The 27,247-nt window shown below is 39.9% G+C and overlaps 1 protein-coding gene across 4 annotated transcripts in view; it reads left to right on the top strand.

Annotated features, from left to right (window-relative positions):
- Positions 1-27,247, top strand: part of PPP2R2B (protein phosphatase 2 regulatory subunit Bbeta) — a 464,394-nt gene that overhangs the window by 360,117 nt on the left and 77,030 nt on the right. The window lies entirely within an intron of this gene.

Here is a 27,247-nt window from a genome sequence, read left to right as displayed (position 1 = left end):
GATATTATCCCCATCTTACAGAGGAGGAAACTCAGAAGAGATGTGCCCAGCATCAGACAGCAAATAAGTGTTCTGTGTAGGATTCAAACTCAAACCTTCCCATCTCCCTAGTCTTCACTGAAATGTTGAAAGTGTTCAGAGCACTGTCCTAGATTCTAAGGGAAATCCAAAGTATAAAGGAGAAACAGATAAAGCCAGAAACGGATGCCAGCAAATAAGTTTATGTAGCCTATCATTCTACAGCTTAAAGACTAGTAGACTCTACAATACATCCTTCCATCGAGGAAGTGGCAGGATTTATAACAGAATTGCTACTCGTAACAAAATTTTTGGTAACTCTTTTATATTCTTTGGGCAACAAGTTGCCTAAAGAAGATGTAGATTCAGTTTAAAAAATACTTAGCATCATTTTTTTTGCCACATGGGGCAGGACAGAAGAATAGTCCTCCCCTCTTCCATAGACAAATGTCAAGAAGGAAAGAACACACTTCATTACACTGACTCCAGAATACAGGCTGATATTTGCTGAGGGACTTTCCATCCCCTATTCACCATTCCTTTCTCATCCTAGTGAAAACATGCTCTATGACTTCTTGTGGGGTTTATTTCTTAATTCACTTTCATTAATTAATATAGATTGGGTTCAAGGTACTCTCTGAGTCCTCACTCCTAAAACGGTAGCCCATGAACACTTGTTGGTGTATTTACCTCAGTCAGAGATCACAATTCACTCACCACAAAGGCATTTACTGAAACAGCATCATAATGATAGTAAGTCCAAAATAATTCCACCTTCCCCCACCCCCGAACCTGGGGTGCACTCTCCCAAGTACACACAGGAAGACAGAGAGCACATACAGAGTCCATGAGTAGAGAGGTGCACATAAAACAAGCATATACTCACATCTTTGGTATTGGTATATCCCCTAGTGTCCGTTATCTTTTCATGGTATTCCCTCGCTGCTCCCCCAGGTTCAGCATCTCTGCTGGGGATGCTGCATTTCCTAGACCTTTTCCTGTCCACAGCTGCCTCAGGGTTGCCTCCCTTAAAACTCACAAAGCTCTTTAGGTCTTACATATTGATTTCCTGGTCCTGTTTCTTGCTGGGTCTCCTACTGGGAGAATACACTAAAACCAGAAACAACTCCCTCCCATGGCCTGAGTTCTTCCAAACTGATTCTGTTTTTGATGCACACAACTCACACTCCTTAGAGTTGTCTCCTGCCTCAGCACACTCTCCAGAGGGTCTCTTACTTTGAGGTCCATGAACTTGTTCTTTTCGCTAAAGGAAACAGCAAGGCACCCTGAGGGAGAGACAGGAGGCAGCATTTACCAGACAAGTCAAACCACCATCTCACTTGGCCCCTGATGGAAACATCCCAGGACCCTGAACACAACATACCTGATAGAGCAGGGCACCCTGAGGGAGAGAGAGAAGGCAGCATGTACAGACCATGACTCCCACTTTGACCGCCATCTCCCTCTAATCCTAGTGGAAACCACCCAGGACTGTGAACCCAAGAGCCTTTGAAATAGCAGTGCTTCCAGTCCTAGTACCCTCAGCCAGCATCCTGATAACCTATGGAGATACAACCTGGCAGCTGCTCCTGCAGGTGCTCCTGTCACTTCTCTTGTAGACTCAGAACTTCTATTAACAATTCAGAAAAAAAAAGTTTTTACCACCTAAATCTCTGATGATCAAATGGTTCAGCATCGGAAACCCAAATGATTTTATCAGTGGAAAGGGCAATAGAGAAGAGGCCTTAGTACTGCTTTGCCTCTGTACCCTAAGGCCATCTGATTGGCAGCTGAAACCATTCATATGTGCTGTTTCAGAATGGGAGACCCTTGAGAACAGGCATTGTCTTACTTTTTTCTCTGTACCTCCAGAACTCAGCACAGTGCTTGGCACATTTTAATCACTTAATCATTCATTCATTAGTATTTTGAAAATTGTATTTCAATATCATTCACTTCCTTTGTAATGCTATATATTATATGCACCGTTGTATTTGGGTCTCTTGCTATACAGACACAGCCCTTTCCTGAGCCATTTTTAATGTTTTTTTTAGGCATCACTTTGTGATTTATTGCTGCTCTAGGGGCTTAATATCCAATTCTTTTGTTGCGTTGTCTTTCGTTCCCTTATATTTGTAGCAAATAACAATGAAATGTTTAGCTAGTACAGGGGGAAAAAAATCAATCAAGTGTCTTCCATATTCTCAGGCTTCCAGCAACCCTGGGACAGCCCCTTGGAACAGATTAACTTTGTAAATGGGCCGCTCCGTTGTAAGCAATTCCTCAGCCTGTGCCCGTCCCCTCCCCCCTTCCTTGTCTTGACTTGTGGATATTAAAAGCCCCTATTGATTGACTGTGCCTAGAGTGAGGGCTGGCATGTGATCCGTGTAACGCAGCAGGACACACACACTATATATTTATGAAAATAAATAATAATTCCAGTTCTCTTTATTGATTGCCATCATTATCTGATTGTATCTGTCTGTGTCATGGGGTTTTGCTTATGGGATCAGAAAATACCCTGCAGGGAACCTGAAGCACTCTTCTGCACTGACAGGCCTCAGTTCTTTGAAACACTTTAGCATGTGGGTGTCTGTCTATTGGCACACTGCACTTGCTGGCTAAATGACTGGATATGGGTAGATGTGTGTGGATAAGAAGCAGCATGTGGTTTAGGAGACAGAGGCATGGCTTTGGGGTCAGCAAGCTTATGTTCAAGACCTCCCTCTCATGCACGATAGCTTAGTGACCCAGGGACAAACCATTTAACTTCTCAGTTAAAAAACCAGGGCAAGTTTCTACTACTTGAAATTGCAAGTGAATTACTGATCTACAGGAGTGGAGGTTGTTCCGCAGAACAATAAAGTCACAAGTCTAGACCCAAAAATATGTATGTATATCAATAATGGGCAACTAGGGTGGAGCAGTGGCTAGAGTGCCAGAGTTGGATTCAGGAGGACCTGGGTTCAAATGTGACCTCATTCATTTACTAGCTGGGTGACCCTGGGCAAGTTGCTTAATTTCTGTTTGCCTTAATTTCCTCATCTGTAAAAATGAGCTGGTGAAGAAAATAGCAAACCATTCCAGTATCTTTGCCTAGAAAACCCAAAATGGGATCACAGGGAGTTGACATGACTGAAATGACTCAACCGCAGCAGCAGCAGCAATAGAAGAGGGAGAGGACCTGTGGTCCCAGTAGTGTCAGAAACTCCCTTTAGCAATGAAGGTCAGCACCTTCTTTGCAATTTATAGTCTTTAGAGCAGGGTTCTTAAACTGTCCACTGTACTTAAAAAAGAAATTGATGATTGTATTTCAATACAATTGGCTTCTTTTTAAATCTTGTTTATTATGTGTATTTAGGATATGCATTTATTCTGAGAAAGGGTCAGTAAGCTTCATCAGATTGCCAGAGAGGTCCATGACACACAAGAGGTTAAGAACTCCTTTCTTAGAGTTGCCTAGAACACTGAGAGTGAAAGCTGACTTTTCCTAAAGTCCCTAAGACTTTTATGTGTCAGGGGCCAGATTTAAACTCAGGTACCCCTGGCTTCATGGCAGACTGTCCACTGCCTCTCTGCTTTTGAATGTATAGATATGAGCATATTTTCTGGCTACAAGAGACTGATGTCCAACATTATCTGGATAATATCCAGCATTAGCCAAGGGGCTGTCTAAATCATGCCTACTATGTACCCAGTACAATCCAGTATAAACCAAAATACAATTCTTTGAAGAAGAAGACAGATGACTGTCCATCTGGAGGAATTCTGTAGCAAGTATTCCTGCACTGGGTTGGCTGGGAGGTTGGATTAAATGACCTTTTAGGTCCCTTCCAGTTCTAAGATTCTGTGTCTATAATATCTATTCCTTTAAGAAATATGTATAGGTCAGTCAGAAAAGACCCAATTGCCATATTGCAGGCATATTTGGATTACAGGAATGGGTATTCTGGTTTGCAGTGAGCATCAGCTAGCCTCTCAAGTTAATTGATATCAGACATTAGCCTATTATTGAGCACTGAGTTTTGTAAATATTAAAAGGTAATCAGATCTGACTGCTAGAGGCTTATCCCCCAAGAAGGTCAAAGACAAAAAAAAAAAATACACATACAACAGGAGAGTCATAGCAACACATTTTGGAAACAGAGTAGCTACCCTTGAATAGAGAACTGGCAAGAAAGATTGTGGAGAATTAATGTAAATGAATATTATTGTACCCTAAGAAATGATGAAGAATTCAGAGAAGACTGGAAAGACTTACATGAAGAGATAATGTTGTTTTTCAGGTTTTTTTCAGTCATGCTTAACTTTTCATGACCTCATTTGAGGTGTTTTTGGTAAAGATATTGAAGTTTGCCATTTTCTTCTCCAGGTCCTTTTACAGATGAGGAAACTGAGACAAACAGGTTTAAGTGACTTGCCCAGGGTCACACAACTAGTAAGTGTCTGAGGCTGGATTTGAACTCAGGTCTTCCTGACTCCAGATCCCCACCACTTAGCTGCCCCTAGAGAACTGAGATAGTTATCCAAGTGACTGAGGGAAAAACTTGTCCCACCTCTGAGAATATTTCAGTTGAAATTTTTCCATCTGCAGCTTCCATGCCTTTGTCCAGGTTGTCCCCCATGCCAGGTATGCATTGCCTTTTCACCTCTATCTTTTAAAATCCCTGACTTTCTTCCACATACAGTTTAGGTGCTTTCTCCTATATGAGACTTTTCTTTATTCTTGATCCTTAGTTTTCTACCTCTTGAAATTACTTTGATCATTTTGAAATATTGTATATTTATTTAGAGATATATAGGTGGCATGGTGCATTTAGAACTGAATCTAGAATCAGGAAAACCTAAGTTCAGACATGACCTCAGACACTTAGTAGCTGTGTGATCCTGGGCAAGTCACTTTACTTCTGTCTGCCTCAGTTTCCTCATCTGTAAAATGGGAATGATAATTGTATCTACCTCCTCATGTTGTTATGAGGATAAAATGAGATATTTGTAAAGTGCTTTTTAAGCCTTAAAATACTATATAAATTCTGCTCATCATCACCATCACCATCATCATCATCATCATCATCATCATCATCATCATCATCATCATCACTATCACTTACACAGGATGCTCCAAAGGTGTTCGTGCAGTTTAAAGCTTAAATAGCTATTTAAACTGCACTAAAACTTCCAGCACACCCTAGAGCACCACACCTGGAATCAGGAAGACCTGAGTTCAAATCTAACCTCAGCTACTAGCTTATGCGATCCCTAGGCAAGTCACTTAACCACTGTTTGCCTCAGTTTCCTCATCTGTAAAATGAAGATAAAAGCACCCACCTCCCAGGGTAGTGGTGAGGATCCAATAAGATAATAATTGTAAGGCATTTAGGACACTGCCTGACACACAGTGAGCCCTATGTAAGTGTTAGCTATTACTTTGTATCACCTCAGTGGAATGTAAGCTCCTTGAGGGAAAAGACTTTTGCTTTGTCTTCGTATTCCTACTATCCAGCACTGTGCGTTGGACAAAGTGAGCACCTGAGATAGTTTTACTGAACTGGTCAGCTTGAGTTCCCTGTCTACCAAAGGAGACATTCTCCCCACCTTGAGTAACTTCTACTACATGACCCTATTCTTACTGTACTTAGGAAAGAATTGGCCCCATTTGTCCAGAAGGTGTTTGTGAATTGAAGCAATGCACTGCTACTTAAAAGAAATGTTCAACGTCTAACAAATTCCAGAATGAGTTTTAAGGTTTGCTTGCTTTTAAAAGGAGCTTACTTAACAGAACATCAAAGTTGAGTAACTAACCTGCCTTTGAGACCGTGGTACCTAAAGACCTAATTTAGCATCAGAGGAGAATATCCAGAGCCTCCACTCACATATATTTGTACTCCACCATGAGATTTTTGTAGAAAATAATTAACACATAATATTGGAATCTAGTTCAGTGGAGGACGTGAATGCTTTGATCCCAGTTTCTTGCAAATCAAGCTTCCAGGATTCATTGATGTGAAGGTTTTTACTATCATTTCTTAAGAGAGAAAAGGGTTTCCAGTGTTCCCTCCTGGGGTTGTTGCTTAGCAAGACTCTTTTTTTCCTAACTCAAAAAATAGAATTGCTGGAGGAGAACAATGTCTCTGTGGTTTTATATTAAAATAAATTATTACAAATGGAAAAAATTAATTCACTTGTTTCTTGAGAATGGTTAGCCACGACGAATGAAATTTTTTGCCATTTATGATATTAGGTTAATGTTTATTTGCATGATAGTATTTTTGTAACAAACTCATAGTTTATTTTTTAAAAAATAATTCCATGTTAACCACCAGATAGGTACTTATGAGATTGTGCATAAGGATGAGGCAACCCTGGTCCTATTTTATGGTCTACTTTTACTATCATATGATCATATATTCAGAACTGGAAGGGACTTTAGAGGCCAATATGTCCAACCCCACTTCTTGCAAGAGGTTAAGGGATTTTCCCAGAGTCACACAACTAATAAGTGACAGAGGCAGGATTTGAACTCTAATCATCTTGATGCTAAGTCCAGCACTCTATCCACTAAAGTATACTGCATCTAGTCAAAAAATTATATAATGAGAAGAGAGCATTTCATTTCAAATCGTAAGCATGACCAACCCACATATATGGCAGCCTTCTCTCACCACTCTAACCGCTCCCCCACTACTCTACACTTCACTGTTTTATCTATGTATTCCCACAGTCCCCCACAAAGTTTTGTACCTAGAAAGTGCTTAATAAACCTTTGGTAAATTCAGTTAGCAGCTAGGTGGCACAGTGGATAGAGTGTTGGCCTGGAATTAGGAAGACTCATGTTCCTGAGTTCAAACGTAGCCTCAGACCCCAGCTGTGTGACCCTGGGCAAGTCACTTGACCCTATTTGCCTCATTTTCTTCATCTATAAAATGAGTTGGAGAAGGAAATAGCAAATCACCCCAGTATCTTTTTCTAGAAAACACCAAATGTCATGAAGAGTCAGACATGCCTGAAACAACTGAACAACCACAACTTCAATTCAATGTTTGTATATGGTGCCAAAGCAACCAGATGAGAAAAGGGAGGGGGTGTAGGGGAAAAGGGCACTTTTTTCATTTCATTTGCATAGTACCACACATTGTCTCAAAATGGAAAAAATCTTTAAAGGCCTGATAGGATTTTTAACCTTCTATTCAGACATTTGATATTTGGGTCTCCAAATCTATACCACAGCAGTTTGCTAAGTAACAAAAATGCTGGGGGTGGGGAAGAGGTAGAGCATGAGCCTGTAACACCAGTAGTTAAAATAGGGTATCAAGAGCAGTTAGAGGGATCGGGACAGATGTAAGGCACTGAGGTGGAGCTGACAGAAGTAAGGCATAGGTCACCAAGATAGTTTTGGCAAGTCAGCCCTGCTTTATACACTCTGGACCCTGAGATAATGCCTACTGGCTGCTGAGACAGCCTAGGAAGATGTCATGGGCTATGCTGGCCAAGTACTTTTTTAATTAAGGAAGTAAATGGAGTTCTGTTAGATCAGCCACTTTGCCCCCTAATCACCCACCCACCGCTGCTTGGCACATGTTAGTATGCCGCCTCCACAGGGGCCCCTTGAATATCAAGACATTCTTTCTCCAAGGTGAATCCTAACGTGAGTTATTGAATTGTTTGGAGGGTCATAGAACCTGACAGCTCCCCATTACGTGAAGGAAAAGATAAGCTTCCGATTAGTCCAGGGGCTGGAGAAGCCAAGATGTAGTGTGCCTGTCAGAGAGGCTCACAGCATATAAATCATTGCCTCCATGTTCCAAGGGAGACCTGGGCAAAAGAAAGAGAAGGGAATGACTGAGGTTGGTTAGCCGTGCAGAACCATATTAAAAAGTCTTCAGTTCCCCTGTTAAGCAAGAATTGGTCTATTGTCCATGCAGAGAGGAGTGGAGCCCAGGACTCAGAGGGAAGACAGAGATGAATACCCATTGACTCCAGGAGGGAGCAATTGGTTTTTCTGGCATTTACTAACAGCCTCAGCTGGAGGTGAATGGCACATCTAACAATAGCAAGCCACAAAAGAATTACTGCCCCCAGAAGTATGTGGGGGGGGGGGGGTCTGTCTGCTATTGAACACTCCCCGTGCCCCCTCCCTGGGTCCTTATTATGTGATCAGCATCGCCATTGCCACCGTTGTTGCCTTCCTCTTTCTGCTCATTTACTGGTGAGAATTTCCCAAAGACAGAGACAATATATGAGTATTCTCCTGTTCTACACGAAACTGGGTCCCAGGCTATCTAAACAGAACAAAAGCAATATGGAGGGATGAATCATTTGAATGATGTCAATGGTTAATGGAAGACACCCAATTTGAAAGCCTGTTCCATAGGTTAGCCGTTACATGTTGTTAGCTTTTAGACTACATGATAGGTATGGTGACATTTGGAGCCACAAGGGGCCTTAGAGATCACCTACTCCACTTTCCTCACTTGACAAAGGAGGAAACTGAGACCCAGAAAGCAGTAATGGCTTGCTCAAGGTCAACCAGGTAGTATATGAGAGGGCACCCGGTAGAAGCAGTCCAGAGCCAGTGCTTTTCCCACTATACCATGAAATTCTGACTCATTTTTTAAATCCCAGCTCAAATGCTGTCTCCTTCAGGAATTTTTCCTTGATTCTCACCCAATCAGCAAGGAACTTTCTCCCTCTCAGAATTCACCTCTCATGAACTTACTTTTGTTTTTTTTAACCATACTGATTTGTGTGCATGGCATATTCTCCTGCTAGAATGTAACCTTCATGAGAGCAGAGCTATATCTTAAACCTTCTTTCTCCCCTAGTGCCCAACACAATGAATAGGTGCTTAACAGATGCTTGCAAAATAGAAAGTAATTTTTACTTTATGCTGTGAAGATACCATGTATGTTTGAGATGGTCAGATCAGCATCCCAACTCACCACTTTAAATCAATACCACAATGAAAGTGGAAGACTTCAACAATGCCATCCCATTCCATTTTGGGGGGAACTGAGGTCAATAAGCCCCTGTGTTGTCCACCTGCGGTATTATGTTGGGCATTGGGAAAGTCTTTCCTTTCTTGGAATTTACAACCTAGTGGAAGTAGCTTTTGTGCAACATATAAATCATAAACTTTTGACTTGTCCTAGTGAAATGGAAAGACTATTGGCTCTGAAGTCAGAGGATCCTGGTTTAAATCCTATTTTTGACACTTTCTATCTATGTGATGTTCATCAAATCACCTAACTTCCCTGAGGTGTCAGTTTCTTCAACTATAAAATGAGAGAGTTAGAATAGATGGGCTCTAGGATCCCCTCTGGCTCTAAATCTATAATCTTAGGAGTCACACATGTCAGACCACCAGCCATGGCTTGGAGGGCATCTGGGCTCTTATAAACGCAGCGGGTCAGCTACCTTTACCATTCTCTAACTACACATAACTGTAAGTTCATTGCAACAAATGAAGGGAGTAGAAGAAATTTCCCCCCTTTCTCTACCTGGAAGGAAACATTAATAATTCTCATCTTGGAAAGGTTCTATGATAGAAGGGAGGGAAAAACATAAGCACGTTAGACTTGAAATTACAGAATCACAGATTCTAAAGGGTACCCAGAGGCAGGCTAATCTGACTAGTAGCAAAGAGCATTCTCTCTGTAACATCTCTTTATCATGCCAACCACCCTCTCCCATTGGTGAGTTCCTTCCAGGGCCTCCATTTGGAGGAGGGATTCAGGCTTCCATCTGTCATTCCTTTCCTGTCTTTGCTTCAAATTCTCCAGACTTTAACACCCTGGTAGGCTTTTCAGTTCCCTTTTGTGTGTTCTCTTCCCCCATTAGAATGTAATCTCCTTGAGAGCAGGGAGTGTGTGTGTGTGTGTGTGTGTGTGTGTGTGTGTGTGTGTGTGTGTGTGTGTGTTTGGCTTATATTAGCCAAATTAGCACAGAGCCAGGGTATGTAGTAAGCACTTAATAAATATTTATTGCCTTGCTTTACTTGGTCACTTGACTTTTGCATAAAGCCTTTGTTACAAAGAGAATGGAACTTGCCACTTTGCAAGACAGCCCATTCTACTTTTGGATAGGTCTAATTGTCAGGAAGACTTCCCTTAGGTTTGGTCTAAATCTTCCCTCTTTGCGGCTTCTGTCCTTCACTCCTAATTCTGACCTCTGAAGCCAAAAAGAACACTTCCAATCCCTCCTCCATGAAAACACTTAAAAGTCAGAGCTAGTCAGTCCCCTTGAAACCTTCTTATTTTCAAAGTTAACAGTCCTGGTTCCTTTAAATATTCCTTTGGTAGCATCACGTGGCCCATCACCATCCTGATTTCCGTTTTTCATGTTTATTAATGTTTTTCCTAACTTGAAGTACTCCATATTGGACACAGTCCTCCAAATGTGGTCAGCCAGGACAAATCACAAACAGGACCATCGCCACACTAGTCCTAAATACTAAGGCAACCCAAGAACATGGTAGCTCTTGTGGCTGCCATATCATACTGTTGACTCAAATTGAACTTACAATCCACAAAAATCCTTCTGTTTCAGATAGGCTGCTCTCTAGCCATCCCTCCCCAAGACTGTATTTATGAAGTTCTTTTTTAAAGCCAAGTATAAAAGTTGGTACTTAGTCTTATTATGGTTCACCTTATTTAATTTAACATTCTAGCCTGGTGAGAGGTCATTTATAAATACTGATATTATCATCCAGCGTATTGGCTATCTCTCTGAACTTTCTGCTGCCTGTGATAAGCACACCATCTATATCTTTATCCAGCCCAGGAAACTTGGAAACTCACCTGGTTATGTGATCTTGAGTAAGACACTACCCATCTCTGAGTCTCAATTTTATCATCTATAAAATGAGGATAATCATACTAATACTACTTATTTCTCAGGGTAGATATGGAAAGGAAATACAGATACTGAATGCAAAAGTATTTTGTAAACTTAAAGTGGCCTATAATATGCAAATGTAAACTGTTCAAAGAGGAGAAAGGAGAAAAGATAGAACAATTTAGGTCAGCTCCCCCAGAAGTAGACAGCTAAGTAGCTTTCTTCTCCCTGATTCTGGCATATTTTAGGGAGGAAATGATTGCTTTGTGAAAATTAAAACATAGTCCAAGAGGTCACTGGCCATACATAACTCCCTGAGAGTCAAAGAAAAGCTACCTGTATTTCATATAAGCCTGCTCAAAATACTATGCAAGATAATGAGAAAGGTAAAAGCTAAAGGAACATGTTGTATTTGTATTTTTAAAGAAGAAAGAAAGAGGAAAGGAAAAAGAAAATTGCCACATTACTTAGAGAGGAAGAATGAAATCTTCTTGTTCCCAGGAAATAGATGTTACATATTTATTTCCACTTAACAATTTGAGGGAAGGAAAGCCTCTGACTTGAGCCCTGTACATATCTGTGTTTGGAGTGGTACAGATCTGGGAAGAATCATAGAATTTTAGAGCTAGGAGTGATCTTAGAAATGTATTAATAGATCCTATAGATGAAAAAACTGAGGTTCAGAAAAGGGAAGCAGCTTAACCAATGTCAACTCCCAGTCTAGAACTCTTACATCTTAAGTGATCCAGCCACCAGCACATAGACAAAATTATATTCTTCATGGTCAGAGTACCATCCAAATTGTAACTAGGAAGGGAGAATTTGGATTTTGTCCCCAGGTGCCAAAATTTAAAGTATACTAACAGCACTTGAAGCAGTATAGGAAAAAAAAAGCTTTATTTAGCACCTAATTAATAGCCCTTTTGCAGTTAGGTTGGAAGCTACTAAGTGGTTCACCCTGTGCTGCTTCCCTCCACTCACCATTCATGGCAGCCTCACAGTATCTTAGGGTTTCTGACTTCTCATTCCATGCTCCCTTCTCCTCCCCACTACTTGTTGTGGTTCAATCATTTCAGTCACATACAACTCCTCATGACTCCATTTGGAGTTTTCTTGGGAAAGATAACCAAGTGATTTGTCATTTCCTTCTTCGGCTTAAATACAGATGAGGAAACTGAGGCAAACAGGGTTAAGTGAATAGCCAAGGATCACACAACTAGTAAGCATCTGAGGCCGGATTTGAACTCAGAAAGATGTCTTCCTAACTTCAGGCCCAATGCTGTATCCACTGTACCACCTAGCTACTTCCTCACTACTACCACACCATGAAGCTGTGTCTTTCTCTTACTCAACTGAACTTGCTCTGTGTACTGCTTGCCCTAGGCACAAGAATTGCTGGTTACATCTCTGGTTGTATCCATGAGAGGGAACAGTTTCTAACTCATTTGAATAACCTGAGTATGTCCTAGTTTAAATGATGGGAAGGATGATAGTACCCTAGACAGATGTCACTCAAATGGAAACAAAGATAAATGAGATAACTCCTTTCCTCAATGATGTTACAGTCTAGTAGTAGCCTGAGAACTTCTGGAACAGGGCATATCTGGATGGAGCATCAAGCAACTGCTGGGGACTTGATGTTAGAACTTCCAAGTCTTTCTTGAAGTACAGGCACACCAACTACAATGTAAATTTCATATCCCCTGGGTATGTCTGCACAGATTGCTCGTGAATACAATTCCAGGGTAAGCTGTGGTCACGTGCTTGTTCTTTTTCTAACCTGAGACTTGAAATTTCACTTGATGTAATGAAAAACCAAATTGTGGAAGGGATGAGCTTCCAGAGCAAGGAAGGAAGAGAGCTTAGAATACAGGATAGAAGGAGTCTACCAGAAATAAAGAGGAAGTCAAAAATATGGACAGGAATTTTATAAGACTGGTCTGGGTTAAAAAGGGTTTAAGAGTTGGCAAGGCTCCTTCACAAAGAGTTTTTAATAAGAACCACTTACTTCCTTCATGAAATATGATTCCTTGTCTCGAATGAGAGTTCAAAAGTGGCAAGTAGCCAATGTGCTACTAAGAGTTGGTTCATATGGGATCAGCTGCTGTCCCTTGGCAAACAAGACTGCGTCAATCTGCCACTGCCTACAAGTCAAAATGCCATATTCTCTTCCAATGTCACATTTCCCCCTTAACTAAGAGGAACATACAAGATCCATCAATGAATACCAGACCATCTGGCTTTTATTTCTACTTGCTGTAAATAAAAATGGAATTCAATAGGTCATTTTTTTATTTCAGCTGTATTGTTGTCCTTTATCAGCCCCACTAAGACCATTGAAGACCCCAACACAAACTCATTATTTAACTAGTTAACATTTGTAAATTAAGATGTGACATTGATCACATTCTAGACTTTTTCCTTCTATTGAATTGTTTTTTTTCCATAGAAATTATCCTGGCAGTATCTATGTCTCAGCATAAGCTAGAGAAAGAACAAAAAAGAAAAAAAATACAAAAAAACCCAACCAATGTGCCAGGCTGAACGATCAAGTGGAATTAGATTGCTCTGCATTTGTGTTTGATAACACCACTGTGCCTTTGCATAATTCTTGCTGATTATCAAAAGGGAAAAAGCTATAAATCTGGCAGATGAATTTTTATTGGCATTGGTCCCTTCTGGGGGAAACTAGATGAGCAGAAGGGTTTGTAAGGATCGTGTACATTGGGAAATTGAAATTTCATTCTGTAAACTTAGCTTGTCTAAATCAGCAACAATACAAATGAAAATAATTTGCTATATTTGGCACCAGAGAACTAGAGATCAAAGAAGAGAAAAAAGAAAAAAAAAAAAAGAAAGGAAGAAGAAAAGAAAATCTGCCCAGAATAGACTATAACATTTAAGCAGTGGAAAACTTTTATGGAAAGGAAAAGAGAAAAAAAAATGGTTAAAGAGTTTTGAATCAGAATCTTAATGTTTTTTTAAAAAGGAAAATTTTGAGTAAGTTGTGAATAAACATCTGGAGTTGAAGCATCTGTGTGCACTGCTGGCACCAGAAGCTGAGATTATTTGTCCTTCCTGGCTTGTCATTTTTGGGGGTAAGGGAAGGGCAATTCTATATATTACAGACCCCTTTCTCCTAATTGCTTTTACTTGGAATGAGCAAGGATTGTTTTGAATCCCACCCCTAGACACTTAATAGTTCTGTGACCCTCAGGAAGTCTTTCTTGCTGACCTCACCTAAGACTCAGTTTCCTTGCCTATAAAATGGGCACCCACCTTATAGAGTGATTATAAGAACCAAATGAATGAACAAATCTTAGAGCCCTTTATGGATGTCAGTTATCAATCAACTACTCTTAATTAAGTGCCTGTTCCATGTCAGGCACAGTGTTATTTTTATTGATTCCCAGTTCTTTCCTTTATTTTGGGGGAGAAGGGGGTTCTTCCCATCACTGGTTTCATTCAGAACTAGCACATCGTCTCCATCCATGGCTTTAGAATCCTCCTACGGGGTCCTTTCCCCTTCTTCCCAGCAGGCCATTCTCTTTAAGTTAGTGACCCCTTTGCCTCTGGTTCCTCCTGCATCCTCCCTTCGCTATGGGCTGCCTGTTGAGAACCTTTAGCTTCCCCCTCTGTCCTTGCCTCTCCCCTTTGCTCCTATATTCCCTTTTGGAAAGCATGACTACTTATTCTGTTTCTTGTGCCCTGTGGTATAGGAAGAGTCTCAGATTCTACTTTGGAGCTTCTTTTTATTTCAGTCTGAAAGGTCTTTAATATTCAGCCTCACAGATAATGCTTTGGGTTTTGAGATCATTGGAAACATGAAATCTACCTCATAGCCCTCTTTCCCTTGGAAAATTTACCTGCTCCCCCACCCAACTTGTACCACTTCAATTCACAGTTTCCATTATGAAAATGATGGCAAATTGTTCTCATGCCTTCTTTCTTTTTTGGATTGTTCTGATCTGTCAATGAAGAAATTACCCTGCCACCTTATAGCAGCCCTGCTTTCTCCTTCACCCGTTCCTGCTTCCTTTTGTGTTTGAAAAGGGATTCATTATTTTTTTCTTTCTTAACCTCTGATGAAATCTCCCTTTCATTTTCCCACTTAGCTTGACTTATCACTTAACTTAATTCTGTAATCCCCCCAGTCCCCATCTGTACCTTCTGCCTGGTTCCCAGCATTCTCCCCTTTAATAACAGGGAGCTAATGAGGCCATCACTGGAGTCACATGTTCTGCTCTGATCACTGAGAGAGGGAAAAGACAATTGAAGTGGAAGGAGGACAATGACATGGAATGGAGTGGCAGAAATATTAACACCTCATTTCAGGTCAATGATGAATGGAGGGCCAGATTCAATGGTGTGTAATCCTTGTAGCAGATCTATGTAGTCTAAGTAAATAGAAAAATCAATCAGTCCATCAACAAACACTTATTAAGTGATTCCTGGGTGCTTGGTACCAAATAGAAAGATAAAAATGAAACGGTCCTGCCCCCAAGAAGATTACATTCTTTCCAGGTAGACAATATGCACATATAGGGAGATACAAAATGTACTTGTAGCTTTGAAGATCTAGAAATAGCTTCTGTAGAAGATAACATCTGAGCTGCATTTTGAAGAAGTGAGGTGTCAAACATGCTCCACTTGGGCTGCAGGTATGGATTGTAAAGAGAAGAGAATTGAGAAAGGGAGACCTCATGATGTGTGTGTGTGTGTATGTGTGTTTGTCCTTTGTTGTTAAAGAAGACCATGCCATCAGAGAAACAATGACATGACTTGCACTTGACTTTGTTTTGAGTGAGGGAGGGCTGTGCAGGTCACCAGCCTCACTTCTCCTCCAGAGCCATCTGAATCCAGTGACCAGATATTCATCAGGATCACTGGAGATGACCCAGGATGAGGCAGTTGGGGTTTAGTGACTTGCCCAAGGTCACACAGCTAGTGAGTGTCAAGTGTCTGAGGTGAGATTTGAACTCAGGTCCTCCTGACTCCTGCACTGGTGCTTTATCCACTGTATCACCTAGCCACCCTCAGACCTAATGGCAAATCACATTTGACTGGAATTTGAGGCTAGGACTCTTCATAGACATTAAAAGAGATGATGGTTTCCTTTGGACTTTAGAATAGGGAGTGGCACAGATAATCCAGGGAATTCAACTTCACGTTATTAAATTCAAAACTTTTAAACTTTTGCTTATAAAAACCCAGTAATATAGAAATCCATGTCCATATTAGCATGGTTGAAATAACCGGGTCCCGCATTCTGTGTCCACTTGTTGCTGTCGTGTATACACATTCTGTGTCTGGTCCCTGGTTATAGAAATAAACACAAGGTTTAGACCCTCTCTCTAAGACCAGACCAGCTCCTCTCGGAAGATTGGGCTCACTCCTAAAAGGGTACCCAGAGTACAAACATGAATCAGAGGTATCAGGTATGCATTAGCCATTTATCATTACTGCACAGAGAGGTAATGGTAAATGATAAAGAGTCATAGAATGATTACAATCAACTGAGGGGCAAATATTGAAGCCTCTTGGGACATATACAACAGGGCTGCTCATGAGCTGCTTTACACTTCATCTCTACTGAGAACAGTCCAATCAATTCTAAATGGGTTCTCTTTTCCCCCAGTGGGTGGGTGGGTGAAATTTTCCCTCTCATTTAGCCTGCCAATGTTGCTGTTGTCTCTACAATTTTCCCTGATTCTTGATGCCTGGGGAGGGGAAAATCATAGCTGCCTTTTTTTGAGTTCCCACAGGGCCCTCTGCAGAAGGAAAGAAAGAACAAATACTAACCCCATCAGAGACATAGGCTTGTTCATGGACCAGCCTGGTGGGGAAAAGGGCATGCCCCCCCCTACACACACACATACACCTGTGGTCCTGATGCTGCCTAAGTGCCTAAGGCCTAATTTGAACTCAAATATTCCTGACTCCAGACGCAGTGCTCTACCCACTGTGACACCTAGCCATCATGGTCGCACTGTAAGTATGTGTCAGAGATGAAATTTGAACAAAAGTCTTCCAGACTCTGAGGCTAGCTCCCTATCCACTTTGCCATACTACCTCTCAATAATAACAATAACTTGTGCTAGGGCAGTTAGGTGGCACCATAGTGCACAGAACGCCAAACCTGGAGTCAGGAAGACTCATCTTCTTGAGTTCAAAAACAGTCCCAGACACTTACTAGCTGCCTGACTCTGGGCAGGTCATTTCACCCTGTTTGCCTCTGTCCCTCATTTATAAAATGAGCTAGAGAAGGAAATGGCAAAGTATTTCAGTCTCTCTTTCCCGGGAAAACCCCAAATGAGGTCATGAAGAGTTAGACACAACTGAAAATGGCTAAACAATAAAAGAACACTTTCACTTTTTCCAAGCGCTCTATATACCTTATCTCATTTGATCACTGTCATTCTGTGAGGTAAGGAGCATGGATACATGTCTGGTCTCATCCACCGCCCCATACACAGGTTCTCTGCAAACAATGAGCCCCCTTTTTGTTTTAATTTTATGGCTGAGTCACTCTTTTTTCAGTGGATTTGCTCCAAATTGGATGCAAACTCTTTGTGCCAAAAGACTTCTCTATGACCAAACAGTTAATTGGAAATCTCAATAGGCCTCCCGCTGGTTGGTCTTTCAAGAACTGTTCAATATAATCATTAAAGCAAATATACTCCCCTGTTTTAGCTCAGTCTCATAAAAAGGCTCCTTTGTCTTTGGAACAGTTCATTTCAAAATACTTACTGAGGGGAAATTCCCTCAAGAGGGTGCTATGGTTCCAGTGGGTTAGAAGCACCAACACATCAGAGGAGGCTAGGAACAGCTAGTGCCCTCTCTTAGGAGACTGCTTTGAAATGAGAGCACAATTGCAGTAAACAGACTTTCCTTTTACTATTTTGACTTGGAAACATATGGCAGTAGCTTTCCCTTTCAGATTTAAAGTCAGTTTAACTGCATTTTGGAAAATCACTTTACCTTATTGCCCATGTTCCCACACTAAAGATAATTTACCCCCCTTTTATGGACACCCCTATACAAAACTAAAATCATATTTCTAAATGCAGGTGGCAACATATCTTGGATGTTGACTTCCACTTATTTGGCCATTTTTCACTGATCTAGTCTAACCTAGTGCTTCTTAGACTTTTTCCACTAATGACCGCTTCAGCCTTAAACTGTGGGTCATAACCCACAGTTAAGAAACCCTGGACCTCTAGTGCTATAACACTCCCAAGAAGTAGTCATCCAACTTCTGCTTGAAGACCCATCTAAGTCCCTCTCCTTTTCCAAAATGTAAGGAGCATGTTTTCATTTTTAACATGTCATGTTGATAAACGATGTGAGTTTGCAGACCACTAAAATGCCATATGTTTTTCACAGGAACATCTTATGGTGTTATACTTTCTCCATCCTATATTTTTGAAACGTATTTTTGGATCCCATTGTAAAACTTTCCCCTTCTCGCTCTTCCTTTGACTTTATTAGATGCAAACCATTGTTCCAGCCTGTCAAGATCACTTGGAATTCTGACTCTATCACTCAGTGAGTTAGGTTAAAGCTCTTCCTGCTTTATTCCATTTGCATATTTGACAAGCGTACCTTCTATGGCTTTATCAGTGTCTCTGATAAAAATGTTAAGCAGCACAGGGGACAGGGACAGATTCCTGAAGCACTAAAGACCTTACTCCAAGTTGACATTTACCCATTAACGACTATTCCTTGGGTCTGGTGATAAAATCAGTTTCAAAGGCACCTAAATATATCATTATCCAGCCCAGGAGTGGGGATTCTGTGGCCTCAAGGCTGCATGTGGTCTTCTGGGTCCTTGGATGAGAACTTTTGACTAAGTCCAAGTTTTACATAACAAATCCTTTTATTAAAATTCTAGCCCACATCTCTCCATCTTCTTTCTTAAGATAGCATGAAAGAATTTGTCAAATGTCGTTCTGATATCCAGGTATAGCATTCTATAGCATCCCCCTGACCTACCAGACTAGTAACACTGGCCAAAAAAAAAAAAAAGGAAATGTGCTTGCTTAGCTGTTCCTTAATGAAACCACACTAGCATTTAATGATCACTGTTTCCCTTTCTAAATGCCCAGAATCCATCCCTTTAAATAGTGTTTGAGAACTTTGCCAGGGATTAAGGTCAAATTCACCACTCTGTAGTTTGCAGATTCACCTTCTTCCTCCCTTCCCCATTTTTTGGTTTGGAAAATCCAAATAGGTTTCCCCAATTCTTGACATATTTTAAAGATTCTTGAAAGTGACTCAGTGATGGCATGTAATATTCTTTCAAAAGGTCGAAGTCAGTACAGTCAGAAGCACAACTGTAGCATATTCTCTACAAGTGACTCTAAAATCCTTTGTCATCCATTCTTTGATTGAAGCCAGATTATTAGATTTTTGTCTTCTTTTTGATTACTCTCTTGACTCTCCCATGTAAATAACTGTTGTGTTCTGGTATAATTATTCCGGTATTGTGGACTTGGTCACCTGGGTAGAGGGATTTATTTAGGATGGGCTTCTAAGCAGCAGGCTTTAAGTAAGTATCAGCACATTACTACCACATGTAATAAAGGAAGAAGTAGGCATAACATAATACATAATTAGAAAGGCATTCAGTGATCTAATTAAATCTACCTTTTGGTGTCTCCTTACTGCTGATCTCTACATCTCTCTGTGAGAGTAGAGATTGTTTCATTCTTTGTGTTTCTATTTCCGATGCCTAGTACAGAGTAGGTGCTTGATAAATGCTTATTGGATGATTGATTGGCTTTCTACCCTATTGCCCCACTGCCCCGATTTCCTCAAAGTTTGTTCCCTTTCCAGAACTTTGTCATCTTGGATCATTCTTGCCTTGGGTATATGGGAGGTTTCAGACATTTCTTATGCAAAGTTGAGGAAGTCTTTTAATCAACCTCTTCCTTAGATTCTGATTAACCAGAACCCAAAGTCAGTGGATTTTGCCCCTCCCAAATATCCTCCCCCAGTTTTTAGGAGAAAAAAGTAAATCACAAGAAACACATGAAGATTTAAATGAACAAAATCAATTGTATGAGTATAGGAAAAACATGACTTGGTAACAATTCATGTGAAAAAGAGTGTCTCCCTTATTAGACTGTGAACTCCTTGAGAACGGGAATTGTTTTTCATACCCCCATTGCTTAGCACAGTGCTTGGCACATAATAGGCACTTAATAAATGTTTATTAACTGACTACTAATTAAACTACAGGTTCAGATCAGTGAACCAACAAGTCCTATGTGTGGGACAAGCACCATATCAGACTCTGGAGTTACAAACAAGCCAAAACTGCATTGGTTGATTTAAACAAGCAAAGCAAACAAATAAACTTTAAAAATCCTAATACAATATTCGGCTTCCTTGATCAAAATGTACTACTGAAAACAAGAAACATGAACCTACAATGACATCACTCTGACCTCATTGAAATATTGTGCATACCGTCCTGATTATTTTACCTAAAAAAGAACAGTTGCTCCCCTTTATCTAGTGAATAAAGCATCAACTTCTGGCCATAACATGCAAGACTCTCTACAACCTCACAGCACCCAGTCCTTCCATCCTGACACGACAGCCCCCTATAATTCTTTGTTTCAGTCAAACTGTAGTGCTCTCTGTGAAGCCCAGTTTTTGTCCCACATTCTCTAGTTTCCGTGTCTTTGTTCACAACCATTCTCATAACTGATATATTCTATACGCAGTTATCCCTTTCTCATCAAAAGGGTTATCTAGTGTGGCACCCCCCAATCCAGAAAATCCTGTGCAAAATATTTTGACCCTCGCTTCAAGAAGAAGACTGAATTACTATGATATTAAAAGATAAAGTATGTTGACATTGCTATACATATATTTTATGCATTTCTGAGTTTCTAAACTTTTTCTATGTCATCTGTGACTTCTGTAAAATACCTCCCAAATTTCCTTTTAATTTCTTATGCTGACCCACAATATAAAAACCACGACAGGGAAAGCCATGATGTGGAAGGGATAACTGTACATACCTACCCATCCCTCAACCTCACTATTTCCATCTGGGCAAGTCCCCTTCTCCTGACACAATTGACTTGCAGACTTTTTATGAACAAGATATCATGCAGTAGAATGTAAGTTCCTTGAGGTGAGAGACTGTTATTCCCCAGCACCCAGCACATAGTATCATTATTTATTACAGTTTTATTACATTGTGGTCTGTGTGACTTTTTCTTTGTCGGAGAATATCTATTTTGTGTCAGCACATGATCATTTTTTTGGTGTGGAATAACATACATTCTTTGCTCTATCTTTGAAATTGTCTTTCAATATCTATTTGATCTAGGTTAATATTGATTAGCTCTGTGATTTCTTCATTTTTTTTCCCTGGATTTCTCATCTTCTGGTGATGCAGTGCTAAAGTCTCCCACATTTGTTTTTATTAATTTAAAATACCTACATCTTTTCTTGCAAGGATTTGAGATTTTCCTTCATGAATTTGGGTGCAGAATTATTAGTTGTATGTATGTATTTAAGATTGATATGCTCTCATTTAGTATAGAGCTTTTCATATAATGTAATGTCCTTGTTTATTTTTATAAATGCTTTCTGGCTTGAATTCAACTTTGCCTGATACCATTAGTGCTACTCTCACTTTTTATAGTCTGGCAGCAACATGGTAAATTTTATATATCATTTTTGTTTTGAATTGATTTAGATCATTCTGGATTAAATATATCTTCTGTATGCAGTGAAAATTGTTGGGTTCTGCTTTTTAATCTAGGGTATGGTTGTTTTTTTCATTTTATTGGGGAGTTTAATCCATTTTCATTTAGCATTTCAGTTGTTAGATTTATCTTTTCTTCATTCTATTGGAAAGGAACATATTTTCTTATTATTTCTATTATTCATCCACAGTTGGGCAATGTGACAAAAATTCTATTTTTATGTTAATATTACATGACATTTTTATCTAAGATTTTTTAGTGATATTTAACTCTCAGGAGAAATCATATCACATACTCATGATTCCTCTTTTTCATATTAATAACTAGGTAAGGTTTTTTAAACTACTTACATATACTAAGCAGAAGTCCTCTTTAAGAACTGTGAGTTTCTTGAGCTTGAACTTCCCTTTTTATTAATGATAGTAACTTTGCTTTGGCATTTTTCTTCACTTTCCACATAGTCTTCCGTTGTTTTTTTTTCAATGTTTTTCTGAATTATCTTTGTGAATTATTTAGTGATTTAGCTAGTGCAGTTCTCTGAAGAGTCTAACATTTTATTATCAACTTATTTATCTAGAATTAAAAATTGTAAGTTATTTAAAATATTTATCTTTCTTACCTTGGAAGTTTATTTGTTAGCCAGAGACTTCCTTGAAGTGGATCATTCTCTCTGTAAACTTTTCAAAGTTATTTGCCAGTTTAAAAAAATCCCTCTCGATTTCACAGAACGTAGAGTTTTGTTGAGTAGGTAATTCTGAATCTAAGATCAATATTTCTTAATTCCATTAATGTTGTATTCTAACTTCTCCTCTTTTTCCTTCTCTTTTTTGAAAAATCTTCTATTTTCCTAGGTAAATTATTTCTGCACTTCTCACAGTTTAATGTATTTTTTCTTATTTGGATTTTTAAGTGTATAAGATTGTGTATTTTAGTGATGCAAAATCTTGAGTTCTTCTTTATCAGAGACCCATGGTTTCCTTCTATTTGTATTTTGCTGATTATTTTTTTCAATTCACATAAATTTTATATACTGATTTTATGAACTATAGCGATTAGATTCTTTAACTTTCCTAAATTTCCTTGGATATTGGCAATTCTGAGATGACTATGTTATTGATACATTCTTCAGATCTGTTGCCTGGTCTCCATTTTCCCATTACCTAAATTCAGTGACTTTTTAAACTCTTTATTTCCAGCTGCTTCTAATTTGTGTGCAATTTTATTTTTTTACTGTAGCAAGCTGCTTGATATTGGTTGCTTCCATGGATTTTTTTTTTTTGAGACTTTCTATTATATTCTCTATCATTTTCTTCATGATTTTCTTCTGATTTTTAAAAATTCTAGTGTAATTTCTTACTCTGTTTTACTTTTCCCCATCTCCTCCTGCTGTTTATTCTTTTGATTCTAACTAGTATCAATTCTTAAATTTTTAGCATGTGATTGATGAGTTTGAGAATGATTCCGGGTCTGTTTTGGGTGGTTTCTTTTCCTACCTACATTGGATCAGGAGCTTAAACTGAATCTGTCATTCCTAGAATATGGTTATTGTATCAGGATAGCAGTTTGGTATAGTAAAAAGATCATTATATTTGACGACTGAGGGATCAGATTGCAGCACTTAACTTGTTGAATGACCTTGGACAAGTCACTGAACCCCTCTGAGCAAAAGTTTCCTCACTTATAATACGAAGGCATTGGACTAAATGCCTAATGTCCCTTCCAGCTCTAAATCTGTGATCTCTCTATACTCCTCTTTGCTCATTTAAAACATTGGTTGATTTTTATTTTCTTATGTGGTCTTTTAGAATCTTTCTTCTCTTCATCGTTATTTTGTGAAATCCATGAAGAACCTGGCTCCCCTCTATACTTTTATTCTTCCATCTTTGATCTATCCTAGACAATCACACATAGAGTTAGCAAAAGAATCAGGATTCAAACCCAGGTCTTCTGACTCAAATTCCAGTGCCCCTTCCATTGCCCCTCCACTGCCTTAATTCTTGCCTCCCCACCTCTCTTTAGATGTGGCCCCTTATACTGAAAATTAATCTATAAGAACTGCCATTTATTACATACCATTCTGGGTGGTCATTAATAATATCAACTCCTTAAGCAACAACCATGCAACTAATCACCGATGAACCAATCTGAGACTTGACTACTACTACGGCGACGACGACGACTGCCAACAGCAAGAGCAAGTAGCATTTATATAATATGTTGTGGTTTGCAAAACATGTTATAAATGCTTCATTTTGTCTTCACAACAATCCTGTGATATAGGAGCTGTTATTGTCGCCATTTTCAGATGGTGAAATCGAGGCCCACAGAGGTTCATTCAATCAATAAACATTTGTTAAGCATCTCCTCTGTGTCAGGTATCTTGCTAAACACTAGGGAGGAAAAAAGAGGCAAAAGACAATCCCTGCCCTAAAGGAGATTTCAAGTTTTTCATAGGGGAGAAAATATGCATGTATATATATAGCTGTATGTAGTATAAATAGGAAGTAATTAGCAAAAGGAAAGTACTAGAATTAAGAAGAGCTAGGGACTTAAAGCCAGAGAGATCAGTAGTTGGAGCAGTGGAGGGAGACCATTCCAGACATGGAGAACAGCCAGAGAAAATGCTGGGAGCTGAGACATGGGTGTCTTGTTCCTGGAACAGCCTAGAGGCCAGAGTTACTGGATCAAAGAGTACATGTTGGGGAATAAGAAGATTGGAAAGGTAGGAGGAGGCAAGGTTATAAAGGGCTTTGAAAGCCAAACATAGGATTTTGTATTTGATCCTGGAGGCAGTAGTGAGACACTGGAGTTGAGTAGTGGAGTGACATGGCCAGACTTTCACTTTAGGAAAATTATTTTAGTGACTGAATATGAAAGATGGATTGGAGTGGGGAGAGACTTGAGGCAGGCAGACCCACCAGCAGCTATTACTATAGTCAGGTATAAGGTGATGAGGGTCTGCCCTAGAGTGGTGGCAGTGTCAGAGGAGAGAAGGGATGTATTCAAGGGCTGTTGTAAAAGTGAAATCAACAGATCTTAGCAACAGATTGTATATGGTGGGGCCAGTGCAGGGCAGGCAGTGAGTCTAAGATGATTCCTAGGTTATCAGACTGAAGGTCTGGGGGGATGATGTTGTCTTCTACAGTGATTGTGTTTGTCCTTTGTTCTTAAAGAGGACCAAGACATCAGGGAGTTGACGATATGACTTGCAGTTGACTTTGATTTGAGCAAGGGAGGTCTGTTTCAGGTCACCAGCCTCGCTTTCTCCTCCAGAGCCATCTGAGTCCAGAGGCCAGATATTCATCAGGTGATGAATACCTACAGTGATAGGTAAGGTGAGGAGGGGAGGTTTTAGGAGGAAAGATAATGAATTCCATTTTGGACATATTGAATTTAAGATGTCTATTAGACATCCAGTTTGAGATGTCTGAAAAGCAGTTGGAACTGTGAGATTTGGTGGGCATCAGACAGGTTGGAGGAAGATAGGCTGATTTGGGAATCATCAGCATAGAGACGGTCAGTGTGTGTGTGTATGTGAGTGTGAGTGAGTGTGACCCTGGGCAAGTCACTTAATCCTGATGACCTCTCCCTGCAAAAAAAAAAAAAAAAAAGGAAAGAAAGAAAGAAAAGAAACAGGGGTGAAAAGGAGAGTGACCGAAGGCACTTTAGTGGCAGGAGAAGAGGAAGAGGCAAGAAGAGGAAGTTCATGATGAATGGCCTCAATTTTTTCTGTAAAATGTGAGTTACAGCCCTCAGCTGAGAGAACTGGGGGGAGCCATGGAAGGTCTGGAAGATACACTCTGGAGAATAGGATAGTGAGTTGATAAGGGACTTATAGTAGAACTGCCTAGCAACTAGCAACCCAGGTAAGACTGTGTAACATCAGTTTGCAGTGTACCCAGTCAGAGTGATTGGATGATTTTCTGTCTTTATTCAAAAGTGCACATGTACACACAAAGTTGACATCAGTGGAAATGATCCATGAGAGGAGGAGAGTGGAGAGTTGAATTGGGTCATCAAGCAGTCAAGACTTAGATGACTTTCCCAGAGCCGTACAGTTAGTAAAAAAAAACTTTGCAATAATTAGAGTTGCTCCCCAGTGAGATGGCTGCTTTGCGATGCAGTGATCACCTAACTGGGAATGCTTGTGCCAAGGCTAGATGGACATCTGCCTGGAACATTATGGAAGAGATTCCTGCATTAAGTAGGAGGCTGAACCAGATGACCTCTGTGGTCCCTTCTAAGATTACATGAAATTAGTATAAAAATATCCAACTTCTTGGACATGTTTCAGGCTCATGAAGTACAAATTCCATCCAATTTCCTTTGGCTTCATAGTTAGGTGATACAGTGAGAATGCTAGCCCTAGAGTCATGAAGACTTCATTTCAAATCCAGCCTCATATGTCCATTAGCTGTGTGACCCTGATCATGTCACTTAAACCCTCTTTGCCTCATTCTCTTCATCTGTAAAATGGGGATAATAATACCATCTATCTCCCAGGGTGATTGTGAGGATCAAATGAGATAATATTTGCAAAAATCTTAACATAGTGTCTGGCACATAGGAAACACTATATAAATATTAGCTGTTATGATTATTTTAATTGTGGCAAGTCATTTAACCTCTCTTGGCCTCAGTTTCCTTCTCTATAAAGCAAGAAGATTAGAACTAATTCAGTTCTGAATCTAGGGACATAGCAATGACATGACTTCTTATTAAGGAAGGAATGTGGGCTACATTGTTGTTGAGTCATTTTCAGTCATGCCCAACTCTCATGACCCCATTTGGGGTTTTCTCGGCAAAGATACCTGAGTGGTTTGCCATTTCCTTCTCCAGCTCATCTTACAGATGAGGAATCTGAGGCGAACAAAGTTAAGTGAGTTGCCCAGGCTCACACAGCTAGTAAGTGTCTGAGACCAGATTTGAACTCAGAAAGATGAGTCTTCCCCATTCCAAGCCTGGCACTCTACCTACTGTGCCACCTAGATGCCTGGGCTATATTGTATTTAATAGATTTTCAGCAGTAATGGTTAAAACAAAAAGATTTTTCATGAAAGCCCTCAGCTTGCCAGAAGGTAACTAAAAACTACCAACAATTTACAATGCAATAACTACAAATCTGTTTCTATCAGCTGTATGTATGTATTTATGTATGCTTTAGCAATGTCAGATAATAGTGAGACAAACCAAGTAGTAGCGATACACTCAATCATGGGCTTTCTGAAAGAATACTGTGATATGATGGGAGAAACTTGGATTCAGTAGACCTAGGTTTGAATCCTGACTCTAACATTCTATAATGTGACCTTGAGGAAGCCTCTTTCCCTCTCAGAGCCTCAGGTTCATCATTTGTAAAATGGGGTCAGTAATAATATTCCCTGACCCTACTTCACAGAGGACTTTATGAAGAGGATTTGATAAACCTTAAAGCACCGTATAAGTCCTCAGTTTCCTCATTTGGAACATGAGCGAGGACTGACTGACTAATCTGTAAGGTTCTCCCCAGCTCTAACATTCCAATAGACTGTCTCTATTACTTCATTAAAAATGCTGAAAAAGAAATAAATTGGGTAGATGAGGAGAGTAAGGGCCAAGGAAAAGTGATGTCGGAGGGCAAAGGAAATGTCTGGGAGAGAAAGCAAAAACTGAAAAAGGTAGAATTA

Source organism: Notamacropus eugenii, chromosome 1 (assembly GCF_028372415.1).
Source record: "Notamacropus eugenii isolate mMacEug1 chromosome 1, mMacEug1.pri_v2, whole genome shotgun sequence".
Lineage (NCBI taxonomy): Eukaryota > Metazoa > Chordata > Mammalia > Diprotodontia > Macropodidae > Notamacropus > Notamacropus eugenii.
Note: the sequence above shows the minus strand (reverse complement) of the source record. Positions and strands in the feature narration are given on the sequence as shown.